The 16986-nt window shown below is 43.4% G+C and overlaps 1 protein-coding gene across 1 annotated transcript in view; it reads left to right on the top strand.

Moving 5' to 3' along the window:
- ATMND1 (Mnd1 family protein) overlaps nt 1-16986 on the top strand; it is a 276194-nt gene that overhangs the window by 105925 nt on the left and 153283 nt on the right. The window lies entirely within an intron of this gene.

Here is a 16986-nt window from a genome sequence, read left to right as displayed (position 1 = left end):
GTCAGTGAGATTGAATTAGTGATTGAGGGGCAGGGATAGTGAGCCGGAGGAAAGATTTTCCAGATCCGGGGACACAACAACAAGTGAGTTGAATTATCCCAAAGAGGCATTGCTGAGAGATTGCCAGCACTTCAGTCAGGCATATCGATTTGGAGAGGAGAAAAATTCGTTCTCAGTTCCAGAGGCTGGGAAGGAGTCCCAAAGGGTCGGAGAGATGGTTTTCTTAGCTTCTTGAGGCAAAAAAACTTCATCTGAGACCAGTCTAGAGCAAGCCATCCAGCCGACTACGGAGAGCAGTGCAGAGGTTGACGCAGTGCTTCAGGAGGTCGAGTTATGATAGGAAAGTCTAGCTAGAGATTGCCTATGGGAGAAGGGTAATTCTCTTCAGTATTTTGCTCATATTTTCTTGTTGTTTGGATTTCCAGTTGGCCATCCATAGATGTACTCATATTTCACTGCTCCATAATAAAATAAACCCTCACTGCTGCACCGGTTTTCCCAAGTTGGGTTTTTCCAGGGACATTCGTCCAAAATAAATGTGCAAATTTATGTGTGTGTGCTATTATTTATTCCAACGTTTATTTCTTCCACAGTCTTATTTGTGTAGGTTGCAGTGTGATTGATTCAGTATTTGCTGTAGCAAACAGTAAATAAATTGTTAAAAATTAATTTAACAATTACGAGAATTATTTCTAGTTACTGCAATAGGGTTTCGGTTTGGAAATTTCACAAAATGTGGGTGTTGTGGTGTCTAGATGCAGTGGGATTGCAAATATTTGTGTTTATATCCCCATGTTTTTATGAGCACTAGTATTCTAGTGATTTGACGTTTTAGTTGGTACCTAATATGAGGCTTTTGCCCACAATCTAAATTTAATTCCTGGCCATCTTTTGCATTTTGTGGTACATTTCCTGTTGTATGTGGTCATATTATGCTTTTATCTTTTTTTTGTTAGCTGCATCAACCTCTGGGGCATTGCTCCAGGCTCGACCATGTTGCCATTCAAACTAGTAGAGTACCTAAAGGGGATCCTTAAAAGGGGCAAATGCTAGACCAAGGACAACAAATGGAGACTTAACCCACTGTCACCTCAGCTAAGACTCCCTACTATTTACAGACTTTCACCGATGGGAGGAGACTCGGTATATATGGAGTCACAAATGAAGGATAAATCAACAAGTGGATATAAAGTGGCCCAAATAATCCCTTTCCAAAAGAGGTTCAAGAAGGAAGCTTGCTTGCTTCCTAAGCAAGGTACAAAATCTTCTAGAAGGGTGTGGGGATTTGAGGGCCAGGTTTATGGGATATGACTTGTGAAAGAATTTCCCAATCCCTAAAATCCTTTGTGAAATTGGTATCCTAGATGGTGCTTGAAGAATTGTCTTTTCAAAGGAGTGGGACCACATGGGACTAGGTGGGCCTAGCCTGGGTCAAGAGGCAAGGATTTAGCAACTAATGATGTTCTTAACTCAGACAAGGAAGGGGAAAGGATCAAAGAAAGAATTTTTACTTAGAGGTGTTGAATTTAATCCTATGAGGCACTAGCCTTGGGGATACTAGGGCAAAGTTTGATCTCGAAGCTAGGGCTTGGCTTTTCTCACAACTCCACCATCGGAATGGCTTCAAAATTGGGCGAGGCCTTGAGGATACACTAGCGTAGGAGAGGCTAGGAGATCAGATTTTTTGAAGGGCTATGTTGCCGGGAAAATGATGCCCTAGGTGGCCCAATTTGGCTAGACCTAATAAAAGATGAAAAGGTTTTGATTTTGGGTGACCACCTCTTGGTAGATCAATGCCTTAGTCTTGGGAGAATGGAGTCTATGATAAATATGAATGAGGACCTTGTTTCTTAGTCAAGGAGGCCTTACGACTACCTCGCTAGCCTTCTAGGGCAAAGGGAAGCAACCTTAAAACCTTTATACTTTGACTTGGAAAAGGGGATGGCTTAACAAGATGAATTCGTTGATAGAATTATCTGTTGAAATTCCTAAGTATTACCCGTTAGAAATTTTATTAGTATTCTCTGGTTTCTTTCTCCTACTTGTTAATTACCAATAAGTTATTTAACCATATAAATATCGAAATAAACACAATACAATCTTAACCATCTACAGATCAACAACCGAAAGAAATAGCAAACACACAAGTGACACCATTATTTTTGGACAACTCATCCTCGAAAAAACCCAACTTGGGAAAACTGGTGCAACAATTCTGAGGGTTATTTTATTATGCAGTCTTTCTTAGTAGAATTGGGTGCCAAACCGGCTCACTCGACAGAGAATATAATCCGACAGTAATACCTCACTATTCGGAAGTAGATATTCAGAAAATCTGCCCCACAAAACCCTCTCCAGCCACCTTTGAAGCTCAGCGTCAGCCCACCTGGCCTCAACGTTTGTCCGGAACCCCCTACTTCAACCCATTGAGGCACTGCACAGCCTCTACGGCCCTCTGTGTCACTCCTGCAGCCTCTGCGTGGATGATGCAGGCCCTTCTAGCCTCTGCACAGTGCCTTCTGCCTCTGCGTGGCTCCCTCTGGCTCAACGTTTGCCTCTCTACTTCTGCGCTGGTCTCTCGACACTATCTTTGCCTCTCTGCCTCGTACTCAATGCCCCTCGCTGTAACTGATCACTGATTCGATTTCTCTTAACAAACCCTGCTCTAGAAAATCAAATGACTGATCACTTTTGTGTGTTCTCGAACTGACCCTCAAGCCTCCTCTTATACTTTTCCTGTTGGTCCTTCAATGACCGAGATTACATCTCTAATTAACGACTAAGATTAGATTTGGCTTGATCTATGTCCTTTGGAACCTTCTAACCTAGTTTTATATTAATACCCATTAATATTTTATTTTTCCTAAGTTTAGACTTAGGAACTCCATTAAAAATATTAATTATTTTAATATCTCCTAAACTGGTTAGAATCTGCCCAAACCATTTCTGGGTCTTGGAGATCTCATGTGCTTTAGCCCCTCCACCAATTTTCATGGCTAGAGCACATCCGATGCTACCCTAAATCAACACTCCCTCTTAGCGACCATTGTGCTCTAGTAATACTCCACACTGAGCATCACCCTTATTATACGACACCGGTACCTGTGTTGATGCTAGGCCTCCCCACCCAACACCCTCTGTACTGTTGCATCCTGTACTACTGCCCATGGCCCTGCCACTACCACTGCTGCATTGATACGACAACTCCTTCTGCATTCGTGCTGTTGCTGGTCCTTTCTCCCAACACTGCATTGTTGAAGTTTCTAAGTCTAACAGTTAGAAACCCTCCATGTGCTTTCTGATTTATTCCTTCCTACTTGTTTTGATTAATTAACAAGTTATTTACCATGTAAATACTGAAGATAAACACAATTACATGCTCAACGCATTACAAATCATCAACTGAAGGAAACAGAAACAAGCCCACAAATGACACCGTTATTTTTGGATTAATGTCCCTAGAAAAACCCAACGCGGGAAAACCGGCGCAGCTATTTGAGGGTTTGATTTATTAAGCAGTTTTATAATACAATCTGGGTGCCAAATCCGGCTCACGCAACAGAGAAAAATATTGATAGTAGTACCTCTCCTTCGGAGACAAATGCTTCAGCTAAAACCCCGGATAAACACTCCGACAACTCCTCAGCTCCAATCTGTCCCACAAAAAACCCCAACGTCAACCTCTAGGGACTGTGTCAGCCTCTTTTGCCCTCTACGTTAGCTTTCCTGGCAGTTTTGGCAGTTCCTGGCAATTCCAATTGTTCCCGGTAGTTCCGGTAGTTCCTGGTAGTTCCGGCTTCTACCCTTTGCGTCAGCTTTCCTAGCAGTTCCAGCAGATCCAGACAATTTCGGCAGTTCCCGGCAGTTCCGGCTATTCCCGACAGTTCCGGCTTCTGCCCTTTGCATCAGCTTTCCCGGCAGTTTCAACAGTTCCCCGCAGTTCCGTTTGTTCCCGACAGTTCTAACTTCTGTCCTCTGCGTCAGCTTTCTCGACTATTCTTGGCAGTTTCGGCTGTTCATGGCAGTTCCGGCGTCTGCCCTCTGCGTCAGCTTTCCCGGCTGCTGCGCTGATCCTCCCGACACTATCTCTGCCTCTCTGCTTCTGTATTCATTGCCCCTCAGCTGCAACTTTAGATCACTCTCTCAACTTTCTCAGCAAACTCAGCCCTAGAAAGTCGAAATCTTGATCTCTTGGTATGTTCTCCAAGTGACCCTCAAGCCTCCTCTTATACTTTTCTCGTTGACAAATCAACGACCGAGATTAAGTCCCTAATCAACAACTAAGATTAGATCTGGCTTGATCCATGACTTTTGGACCATTCTCACACAGTTTTATATTAATTCACATTAACTTTTAATTTCCCTAAGTTTAGACTTAGGGACTCCATTAAAAATATTTATTATTTTAATATCTCCCAAACTATTTAGAATCTGCCCAAACCCTTTCTGGGTATTGGAGAGCTCATGTGCCTTAGCCTCTCCGCCAAATTTCGTGGCTAGAGCACATTCGATGCTACCCCAAATCAACACTCCCTCTTAGCGAGGACTGTGGTCTAGCAATACTCCTTACTGAGTATTACTCTGATCATCCGGCATCGGTCCCTGATGCTAGGCTTGCTACCCATCATCTGTACTGTTGCATCTCATACTGCCACCCATGGCTCTACCACTACCACTGCTGCATTTGGACGATAACTCCCTCTGCATCCGTGCTGTTGCCCATGGCCCTGCCACTGCCACTGCTACGTCTGCACTGCATCCCCTCCCATCATGCTGCATCGTGCTGCCCATAGCACCGCCAATGCTAACTACTGCACTGGAACTCAGTTACTGAGAAGTAAGTAACTGATCTCCCAACTCTGACATCTCTATCAGGCTAGAGACACTCCCGATGTTGAAGCTCCCTCTGTCGCTGACAAGTGCTCCCTCTCTAACCTCTGCGCTGCTGCAACAACTCCCTGCATCTATCACCGTTGCACACCTCTCTGTGCCATCCTGCACTAGTGCAACACTCCCGTGCCTCTCGCACTATTGCAGCCTGCTAGCCTTGCGCTGTCCTGGGAATCCTGCACTGTAGCTCTCTCTGCCGCTCCATCCTCATCCGTCTCTACCGACATCCGCTAGTCCTGCTACTCCTCTTCGGGGCTCCCGTAGCTAGGTATAATCCAAGAGGTTGGGTACCTCGAGGATCCTGCCCCTCATCTTTTGTAGTCCTCTTGACTACAACTCGATATCTCCCCACTTTCGCTCAAGTGGTGTGTGTGCACTCATGGCACAGTCATCGTCTGTCTCCACTTTCTTCTTTGCCCTTGCTGGCGTTGCCTTGGTCTCGGAAGCCTCTCCCTTGCTTTTCTTCCTCTGACACTGGGTCACATAATGACCCAGCTCCCCACAGTGGAAGCATTTGACCTTGGAGAGGTCCTTCCTCTTCCTCTTTTCTTGCTTACCCTCAGATGCTAGGGCAACATCCACCTTCTCCTCCTTCTTGATTCTGATCCCCTTGTTGTTGCTTTCTGTCTTGGTCACCCTCCTGATCTCTTCTTGGCGAAGAGCCGCCCACATTTCCTCCCAATCTGGAAGGGTTGCCCTGCCCAGTATGCTCTGGACAAACACCTCCCAGTCTTCTGAGACTGCATTAAGGGTTGTTCTCACCATCAACTCTAGATCTGGTGTGGCCCCTATGGAAGTCAGTTGATCTCGGATCTCCTTTAATCGACCGAGGAAGGTGTCGATCTGTTCTCCCTTCTACATCTGGTATGATCGCAGCTGATTTTCTAGGAGCTTCTTCCTCTGCACGGAAGTATGCTGATACAACTTGGTTAGGGCCTTCCACATCTCTTGTGCCGTATTCTTCTCGGCAATATGTGGTACTATATGATCCTTGACCCCGTAAAGAATGATACTCTTGGCCCTCGCCATTGATTCCTCATACCTGTCATTGTCAGCTGGGTCAACTGGGACCGCTATCGTCTTTAAGTCGAAGTGCTTGACACGATTTCTGTCAAGTACGGATGAGATTCTGGCCTTCCAGACTACGAAGTTTGAGGCTTCGTCCAATCTGTCCTGGTCTCTTACTCCGTGTAGTGCCATTACGCTGCTCTTCTACTTCCCTCCTGGAAGTTCTCGATGTGACTCCCTCTGAGCCTCGATTTCCCTCCTAGAAATCCTTCTACCGATGTCGAGATGCCCCCTACTCTGATCGTCTGTGCAACCGCACCACTGATCCGGATTTCTCGAAACCGTCGGTAGCAACTCCCTCCCCCTTGGCCTTGCCTGTTAGGTACTTTTCTGACAACAATGCCCCACTAGCTCCACTCTGCAACTTATCCACAGCCTCTTAAACTCCCAGCGACCTGAAGGTGAGAGCTCCTAGGATTTGCGCAGTCCCATCACCGACAAACTCCCTCCCTAAGCCAACTGCGTCACCCCTCCTGGCCTCTGCGTGAGCCTATCTTTGCCTCCCTCAACCTCTGTGCCGCCTCTTCTTGGCCCGAACTTGATGACGTAGGCACTGTGTCACCCCTTCCTTGCTGTTTTGCTGCTAAGAACAACTTCTGTCACTCGGGACAACTGTTTTCTGCTGTTGCTGCTCTGCTCGATTGATGTCCTTAGTTCTCTTGTGATCTGCAACCACGCTCCAATACAATGTTGAAGTTTCTAAGTCTAACAGTTAGAAACCCTCCATGTACTTTCTGGTTTATTCCTTCCTACTTGTTCTGATTAATAACAAGTTATTTACCATGTAAATACTGAAAATAAACACAAGTACATGCTCAACACATCACAGATCATCAACTGAAGGAAACATAAACAAACACACAAATGACACCGTTAGTTTTGGACTAATTTCCCTGAAAAACCCAATGCAGGAAAACCGGTGCAACTATCTGAGGGTTTGATTTATTGAGCAGTTTCAGAATACGATCTGGGTGCCAAATCCGGCTCACCCAACAGAGAAAAATCTCGGGAGTAGTACCTCTCCTTCGGAGACAGATGCTTCGGCTGAACCCCGGATAAACACTCTGGCAACTCCTCAGCTCCAATCTACCCCACGAAAAACCCCAGCGTCAGCCTCTTCTGCCTTCTGCATCGGCTGTTCCGGGCAGTTCCGGCTTTTGCCCTCTGTGTCAGCTTTCCTGGCAGTTCCGACAGTTCCCGACAGTTTTGGCTGTTCTCAGCAATTCCGACTTCTGCCCTATGCGTCAGCTTTCCCGACAGTTCCTGACAGTTTCACCTGTTCTCGACAGTTCCAGCTTTGCTCTCTGCATCAGCTTTCCTGGCTGTTCAAGTAGTTCCAGCTGTTCCTGGCAGTTCCGGCTTCTGCCCTCTGCGTTAGCTTTCCCGGTTGCTGCGCTTGATCCTCCCGACACTATCTCTGCCTCTCTGCTTCTATATTCATTGCCCCTCAACTGCAACTCCAGATCACTCTCTCAACTTTCTCAGCAGACCCAACCCCAAAAAGTCGAAATCTTGATCTCTTGGTATGTTCTCAAAGTGACCCTCAAGCCTCCTCTTATACTTTTCTCGTTGACAAATCAACGACCGAGATTAAGTCCCTAATCAATGACTAAGATTAGATCTGGTTTGATCCATGACTTTTGGACCATTCTAACACAGTTTTATATTAATTCACATTAATATTTTAATTCACTAAGTTTAGACTTAGGGACTCAATTAAAAATATTAATTATTTTAATATCTCCCAAACTGTTTAGAATTTGCCCAAACCCTTTCTGGGTATTGGAGAACTCATGTGCCTTAGCCTCTCCACCAAATTTCGTGGCTAGAGCACACCCGATGCTACCCCAAATCAACATGCATCTGCATTGCAGCCCCCTCTCATCATGCTGCATCGTGCTACTGCTAACTGCTACTGCACTGCAACTTAGTTACTGAGAAGTAATTGATTGATCCACCCAACTACTGACATCCCTATCAGGCTAGAAACACTCCCGATGTTGAAGCTCTCTCTATCGCTATCACGTGCTCCCTCTACTGCCTCTGCATTGCTGCAACAACTCCCTCCCTCTCGCACCGCTGCAAACCTCTCTCTGCCATCCTGCACTGCTACAACCTCCTCTGTGCCTCTTGCACTGTTGCAACCCTCTCTGTGTTGCCCGGGACTTCTGCACTTCTAGCACTCTTTGCCGCTTCATCCGCATTTGTTTCTACTAACATCCGCCATCCTGCTACTTCTCACTTTGGGACTCCCGTAGCAAGGTATGATCCAAGAGTTTGGGTATCTCAAGGATCCTACCCCTCATCGCCTGTAGTCTTCCTGACTACAACTCGATGTCTCCCCACTTAGAGGGGCACTTTCTAGGTCAAGAGCAACAATGAAGCTAAAGCCCACTGTCACCACAGCTAAAGCTTCCTACTCTTTACGAACTTTCACCGATGGGAGGAGACCCGATATATAGAGAATCACTTATGAAGGATAGATCAACTAAGATGGACGTGAAGTGATCTCGGGGACCCTTTCCTAGGGGAGACTCAAGAATGGGACTTGCTTGCTCCTTAAATAAGGCACATAGCTTTCTGGGAAAAGGGGATGAGGATTTAAGGGCTAGGTTTAAGGATTATGAATTGTAAAGGAGCTTCCCAATCCCTAAAATCCTTATGGAACTTGGTTTCCCAAATGGTTTTTGAAGAGTTAATTTTGATGAGGTATGGGAACACACAGGACCAAGTGGACCTAGGCTAGGTCAAGAGGAGGGAATTTAGCAACCAATGATGAACTTGACCTAAACAAGGATGAGAAGGGGATCAAAGAAATGATTTTTTTACTTAAAGGTGCAAAATGATCCTTATGAGGAACTAGCCTATGGAAACTTAGAGAAGAAACCAATCTCGAGGCTAGGGCTTGGGATATCTCACAACCTGACCGTCAGAATTTCGTCAAATTTGGAAGAGGCCTAGGAGATACACCAACGTAGGAGAGGCCAAGAGATCGAAGTTTTTATATGGGTGGTTTGTCGGGAAAATGATGCCCTAGGAGCCCTAATGTGTCTAGACCTAGAATAAAGAAAAAGAGGTGAAGGAAAAAGGTTCTTTAAGTGATCACCTTATTGTAGACCAGTGCCTAATCCTTTGGGGAGATTTGGAGTCAAGAAGAATATGAGAATGGAATTTGTTTCTAGGTCAAGGAGGCGTCAAGATCAACTTCGCTTGTCATTAGGGCAAAGGAGAGTGACCTTAAAAACTTTTATACTTCGTTTCGCAAGATGAGATGGCTTATCAAGATAAATTCAAGCATAGAATTATCCCTAAGGAAAATTCGTTCAACATACATGGTCCATACACAGAGAGATGCTATATAGAAACATAATTCCACAATTTCACAGTAAATGCATGCAACAATTAGCCCTAGTATGGCGAAAATCCGATCATCAATGCATGTGACAAAGTAAAAGAAAGAATAACATTAAATTTTGTACTTACGTGTAAGAGAATATATTCAACCATCAACAAATTGCCAATCAAGAAGCTCCAAGACAAGAAGAGATAATCCAAACATCAAAATTCATCCATGCTCCAAAATTTCGTCCACCAAGAAGGAATAGCGAAAATATGTAGAGAGATACAAGTCCAAAACCAAGTGATGATGAGAAATGAACTTTCATCATTTGTGTTATACACTCCTAATGAGTTCGATTTAGCTACTTGAGCCTACGTTAGCCGCTAAAGAGGTCAAATGATCAATAATGCATGTCGTTGGGCCCTCTAAGAAGCCTGATGAAGTCCATAAGTGCCATAATGATTAATAGGACTCCCAAAAGTAATGGACAAGGGGTTGGCCCCTTGTTTTCCACATAATAAACCTGTGGTGCTCCCAATGGGTGTGAGGGCAGACAAGTGACCTCATGGGTCTCCAAGTAAGTTGAAGATGCCTGTAAACCATTTGTAAGCACTCAGATGATGGGGTAAGTGATGCCACATCAGCATACAAGTCCTGAGTCATTTGCGAAGTGCATGTTACAAGTGTGGGGTTGGATGGGCAAAGGTGAACCAGGTGCATCTCGAGCAAATATCTAAACGTCTTTAGGGATCCATGGAGTGCTGTTTACTGCTGTGGAGGCCCATGGCTCTCAACACACACCCTACATGTGCCAATGTAGCCCTCTGGAGGGTTAAGACACCGTATAGGGAGACCAAACCCAAAATGGAGAACACCTGTAATCTTGCCTAAGATCCAATGCATCCCCTATCCTTCCAATACAACAAGTCATAAAGGAAATCGAGTAAAAGACCTTACAAACCATGGACAACATGTGGGCACTTCATAATGGCATGCCCTTCCATAGTGGGCTTTGGCATGTGCTAATGTCTCCAAGCTCCAAATGGGGTTACCCAAGTATCCTATTAGGTGGTTTCTACTTCTAAAGGGGATAGGATGTCTAAGGTACATCCTTTAAAGGGTGGTGGCATGTGATAAAGAGATGAATGGAGCAGGGGATGAAAAGGGGCAACCCTAGGCCACATGCTGGAGTACAAGGGTAGCTAATAAAATGGAAGCCCACACTTGGGTATACAATGTATAGGAGGGAGAAATCGTGGTACATGAGGTGCCCTTTACTTGATTTTTCCACCCTTCCTTATATGCCTTTTTCCTTTTATGATTTTTCTTTAATTGGCTACTTGGGGCTCAAGGGATAAGAGCATGATGTGTGAGATATAGCAGTGGATACCCCCTTTGTTAATTTTAGGAAACAATGGTATGTTCTATGCTTTAGAGCAATTTTACTTCAATTTCTCTATTAGCCCAATGTCCATATCTAGATTAGCAATCACATCAACATGATAGTAAAATGCAGATAGAACATAAACATAAACAATAGAAGACAATTCAAGACAAGAGGACACAAGATGTGGCACCAGCCAGGGACAAACCCCAATGTGGGGAAACCCTTGATTATGATTTAAAGTCAATACTGACTTGCTAAAATAGGAGAACATCGAAGTTCTTTACCATGAAGATGACTCAATGAAATTGCAATTCTGGCACCAAGGGCTGAAGATTTCTATACTGCAATTCTGAATACTGGTTTGAGCATAAACACAAAAATATGTTAGCCCTAAAATTGCTCCAACAGTCACCTAGAGGACTGTGGCTTTCCTTCCACAAGACCCTCCTTCCTTCGCTGCTCTATATAGCACCCTGTTTCAGCTTGTTATGAACAACAATCGCAACAAAACTCCTCTACAGGCCTGCGGCCAAGACTGCACACAATGCATAGGTGTCCAGATTCTCCACAAAACATTTGACTTCCCTTTCTTCTCAAATCACACCCAAAGTAGAGATAATGATCACCTTAAATCATACCCAGATTTGCCTTTAGGCTTGCGGCTTGTAACAGAGATACACCTCACCAAATAGCATAGAAAATCATCCAACAAACATTCCTTTGACTGCGGCTCTATTCAACAGGAAATCTGTATCCAAAAACAATAGGTACGCTGCCCAGACAGACCTCCTATCCTCCATGCATGATGCCACAGATCTGCGACTCTTTTCTCCCAAGAAAACCGAACCCTAGAGATGGGTCTCATCATAAACTCGACCCTTTGCCACTTGCCTCCTGCCTCAGATGTCGTCCTATTTTAGAGGAGAGGATGAGCACTTGGATGTGTAAAATGAGGGAGAAAGCACCTCTATATATACCAATCGGTGGGGGTCAAGAGACATGACTATTAGATTAGGTGAGTCGACATATAGAAGAGGTCGACCTTGATAATTTGACCGTAATCAAAATGAATTCATAACTTCATTTGTACATGTCGGAATCGAATGATCTTTAAATCAATCCTACACCTCTCGGAGAGAGGAATCCAAGAAAAATATCAGCTGTCATAAATAAGATGACCCATGTGGAGTTTGGCCCTAGTTTCCAATTTTAACACTCCCTCTCACCTAGGGAGAACTTCATCTGCTAATCCATCTCAATACTATCTATGCCATCAATGCACTGCTCTGCACTGCTTTGCTCTGCTCTGCTAAACTATGAAGAAGAAGAAGTGATCAATCAAGAATGTATCATACCATTCTCTACTGACCCGAATTCAGTCCCAGATAAAAGAGAGTGTCTCATTCCACTCTTACTGACTCGAAGTCAATTCCAATCAAAAGAGAGTGTCTCATACCACTTTTACTGACCCGAAGTCAGTTCCAATCTAAAGAGAGTGTCTCATACCACTCTTACTGACACGAAATCAGTTCCAATTGATCCCAGATCAATATCGGTCATCCTAGCATATGGAGTACGTTAGTACACGATGAGAGGTACTTCCCATGAGTCCCAGACTGCATGGGTAGGATGTCTCAGTAGGAGAAGTATGAACCACTCATCCTGCCTACATGTCGCCAGGGGTATCACAGGGGAAGGCTGAACCACTCCTCCTATACACAACAAACCACCAGGGGAAGGCTGAACCACTCACCCTGTGGTGGCTCGTCGCTCCAAGAAGTACCCCAAGCCCCCCGGAGCTCCCAGAGCTCAATGTCCATATCATACAGGACCCTCACAAGAGGATCTCTCCATGACTCCAAGTCGTTCTTGGAAGGCCAAGAACTTGATCTTCCCCAGGGGCTTTGTCAGAATAACGACGACCTGCTCATCAGTCCTAATGTGATGGAGCCTTATTGTTCCTCGTTGTACCATATCCCAGATAAAGTGATACCTGATATCTATATGCTTGGAGCGATCATGAAACACAAGATTCTTTGATAATCGGATCCCACTCTGGTTGTTGCAGAGGATCACGGTGGTATCCAGCACATGTCCAAACAGCTCACTGAAGAGCTTCCTCAACCAGACAACTTCACATGAGGCCATACTAGCAGTTGTATTCGGCCCCAACGATGCTTAAGGCAACCGATTTCTGCTTCCTGCTCATCTAGGATATTGAAGCAGAAGCCAAAGAAAAACAACATCCAGAAGTGCTCTTGCGATCCACCACACTGCCAGCCCAATCAACATCAGCATAACCATGCAACCTTACATCTCTGACAGTGTATCTCAGTCCATGAGTGATTGAACCCCGAAGATATCTCAAAAGATTCTTGGCACCAATCTAGTGTATATGATGAGGCTCAACCATATATTGGCTCAGCGTGTTAACTGCAAAACATATGTCTGGACGAGAGTTCACCAAGAACATCAGTGCTCCTATGAGTTGACGATACTCAGAAGCATCTCCCAATTTAGTTCGGCAATACTACCACATAACTTCTTAGAGTTAAGTTCCATCGAGGTAGTCACAAGCTTGCAGTCCACCATCCCAAATCTTTCCAATATATTCACAACATATTTTCCTTGAGATAGGAAAATTTCTCTTGGCTTTTGCTTTTGCTAGACCTCCAATCCTAGGAAGTAGTACCTAGGTCCTTCATCTCAAATTCAGAAGTCAACTCCCTCTTGCATGAGAGGATCTTAATAAACATCATGGCTCCCTTTAAACATTGGAATTGTATGCTTGTTCAAAGTATATCCATCAAGCCATCTGCACCTTGCTATTCATCCTTCGGTCTATACATCAAAGTCAGCCAATCATGCTGCCTCTTAAGTAACAAGGATATCATTTTTAGAGTCATCATGTTGTAGATCTAACCCAAAGATATTATGATAATAGAAATAATCCAAGAATAACAAGATATAGATAGATAGAAATGCTTCTTTATTGATCAAACCCTTAAGGTAGGGCAACACCATACATTCACTCCTTAAGGAAGGAGAACACTCCACAAGCCATATGCCTGTTCATACAATATTCCTTCACTCTTCCTTGACTTGGAGTCTCTAGCCTCTATATAGGCCTCATACATACAATACCATGGGTCATTACCATGGTTCCCTCATACCATCAACTAATACCATGGGCCCATTACATTATTATTAACTACTTGTGGTCCCTTATATGATATGGGTTAACCACCTTATTTATTACTATGGCCCATCCCATTATTACATTATTACCTTGGCTACCTCCCTTGGTACCCCATATTATCCCCCCTAGGTATATAACATTCCACCCCCCTAAGCATGTTTTGTCCCCGAAACATGGGAAGAACACAAATAATAAGATCTACTCAAAAGAGTAGTCCACTGGTACCATGAACGTGCATCTAGCCATCCAAGAGAAAGGTGAACCCTCGATCTCGCTGGTGCCTCGCTCGCTTGAGATGGAAGTTGATCGTGGCAGTTCTTCTGTGTGTAGTAGGTGGATCGTCGCTCCTCGCTATCCGTCATACGGGGGTTGTTGTCCTTGTGGCTAATTGGTTGCCATCTTGTTGGTTGTTGTCTTGCGGGGTGATGTGGGTGATGATATGTTGAAGTTTTAACCCACGGTGTCTTTTTCTTTAATTCACCCTGCTGTGGTGCCCGTTGTGGTGTCTTCTTTTCCAATATGACTTCAACCACTGAACCCTCATCAGATGTGTCAGCACCTGTTACCTTTTCGGCTTCGGCCTCTGTTTGTGTTTGATTGTCGACCATCAACTGCTCATCATCTGATATGTCATTCCCTAGAACATCTTCTGCGTCAACCTCCGTGGACTCTACCTGTTTATTGATGGAAATATCCTGTAATGTAATTTTTTTCTTTTTATACCAGAGCTTCAGGAATTTCTTCTGCACATTAATATTTATAGTACCCACTGATTCCATCCACGGGTATCCCAAAACAACATCCATATTATCTGTATCTGAAGCATAAAAATCACCATGAAACACATACTTATCCACAGAAAGCTTCAAATCCTTATAAATTTGAACATCTTCATCATCAACCTGTGTATTTTCAATTTGTTTTGCTGGAACTTGCAATTTTTTTGCCAAGTTGACATTTATGAGATTTTTCTTGCAACTCGGATTTATAGACACAATGATTTTCTCTTTCTGAATCAATCCATGAACCTGCAATACAGAGATACCAGTAAAAAATAACCCTTTTGGTTCCTTGGTTTTCTTCTTTCCTGTAAAAATAAAATCTTTGCTAGGCTGTGTCTGTCTGTGTGAGCTTATCCACAAGATTAGATTTACGGTCAAAGCGCACTATAAGAGCTTTTTTGAAGGCATCCCAAGTCAAAAACCTTCCATTGGATCGTTGATGCTCTTGCCACCATTGTCGTCTTTCATTGTCCAAGTACATGCTTCCCACCATAAGCTGAGTCTCATTATCATAGACGTGATCCAAATATTTCTCCATTTGTGCTAGCCATCTAGTTGGATGAAAGCCATCAAATTTATACAAGTCCCTCAATTTCTGATCTAGGGCCGCCATCACAAAAATTTGGCGAAAATTTGAAATGGTCACAATTCCGTCAATATTGCTCAGAATCCCTATTATAACCTGTTTTTAGAAATGGAACAATCATTTTGCATCTGCCCATGTGATAGAACTCTTGATCCAGACACTTGGAATTTTAGATCTGTTCTGCAACTCTCCCGCCGTCACTAAAATTTCTGCAAAAAGAGCTGATTTTAAATCAGCGATATCTCCCTCATCCGGACTCCGATTCGACTGATTTTTTTTTTGAATTTGGGTATTTTTTCACAAATAATCCAGATCTACAATTATATTTTTCAGATCGTCCACCAGGACGTCCAGATCTGCGCCGCAAACTCGCTGCTCTGAAAAATTGTCTGCAACCCCACTGATTTTTAGATCAGCGATATCTCCTTAATCCAGACTTCGATTCAACCGATTTTTTTTTGAAATCGGTTATTTTTTCACAAAGAATAGAGATATACAATTATATTTTGCAGATCTTTCACCAAAACATACAGATCTGATCTGCAAACTCGCCGCCCCCGAAATCCTGCAAAAAAAAAATAAAAATTCTCCACTGTTTGCCCAAGAAAGTGCTCTGATACCACTTGTTGTAGCTCTGATACCACTTGTTATAAACCTGGAAATACTATAGATCTGATCAAAAAATATAAGACAATGCAAATAAACCAGAAATAATATGAAATGATTCTTTATTGATATCAAACCCTTATGGTAGGGCAACACCATACATTCACTCCTTATGGAAGGAGAACACTCCACAAGCCATATGCCTGTTCATACAATAATCTTTCACTCCTCCTTGACTTGGAGTCTCTAGCCTCTATATAGGCCTCAAACATACAATACCATGGGTCATTACCATGGTTCCCTCATACCATCAACTAATACCATGGGCCCATTACATTAGTATTAACTACTTGTGGTCCCTTATATGATATGGGTTAACCACCTTATTTATTACTATGGCCCATCCCATTATTACATTATTACCTTGGGTACCTCCCTTGGTACCCCATATTATCCCCCTAGGTATATAACACATCAAATATCATATTATAATCAACTATCGTGAATCAATAGCCTTTGACATGGTTATTTTTCTTGAAATCCTCTATGGCTCCATCTGAAGCCATACTTCAGATTGTCATTTAACTTTCAACGATGAGCTTGCTAAATGATTTCTGCCATGTGCATGAAACTACTCAATAAGGATGATTTTCTGATCCAGCCATTTGTATCCAAATGACCATGATAAGTGACTTCTGAATTTCATCATCTTCCTTTGAATTGAGGAAGGTATAAAATCAACTACTGCACGAGGAATAAATAGTGTTGCTATATCAAAGATACCCAGTTTCAAATCATCTGTTGAAATGAGTGGTATGTCGAAGCCATTCCTAACCAGGATATTCCTTTATGTTGTATTCCTCCCAAAACTTGTCGCACAACTACTTTTGTACTTCTTCAAAAGTTGTTTGTGCAATGTTGATTTGGGGTAGCATCGGATGTGCTCTAGCCACGAAATTTGGTGGAGAGGTTGGGGCACATGAGATCTCCAATACCCAAAAAGGGTTTGGGCAAATTCTATACAGATCAGGTGATATTAAAATAATTAATATTTTTAATGGAGTCACTAAGTCTAAAATTAGGGAAAATAAAATATTAATGTGTATTAATATGAATTTGTGTTAGAAT

The sequence above is a fragment of the Pinus tabuliformis genome, chromosome 6, assembly GCF_031772625.1.
Source record: "Pinus tabuliformis cultivar Carrire ecotype Pingquan chromosome 6, CPIR1, whole genome shotgun sequence".
NCBI classification, from domain to species: domain Eukaryota; kingdom Viridiplantae; phylum Streptophyta; class Pinopsida; order Pinales; family Pinaceae; genus Pinus; species Pinus tabuliformis.
The sequence above is the reverse complement of the archived record's forward strand: the minus strand, read 5'-3'. Positions and strand labels throughout refer to the sequence as shown.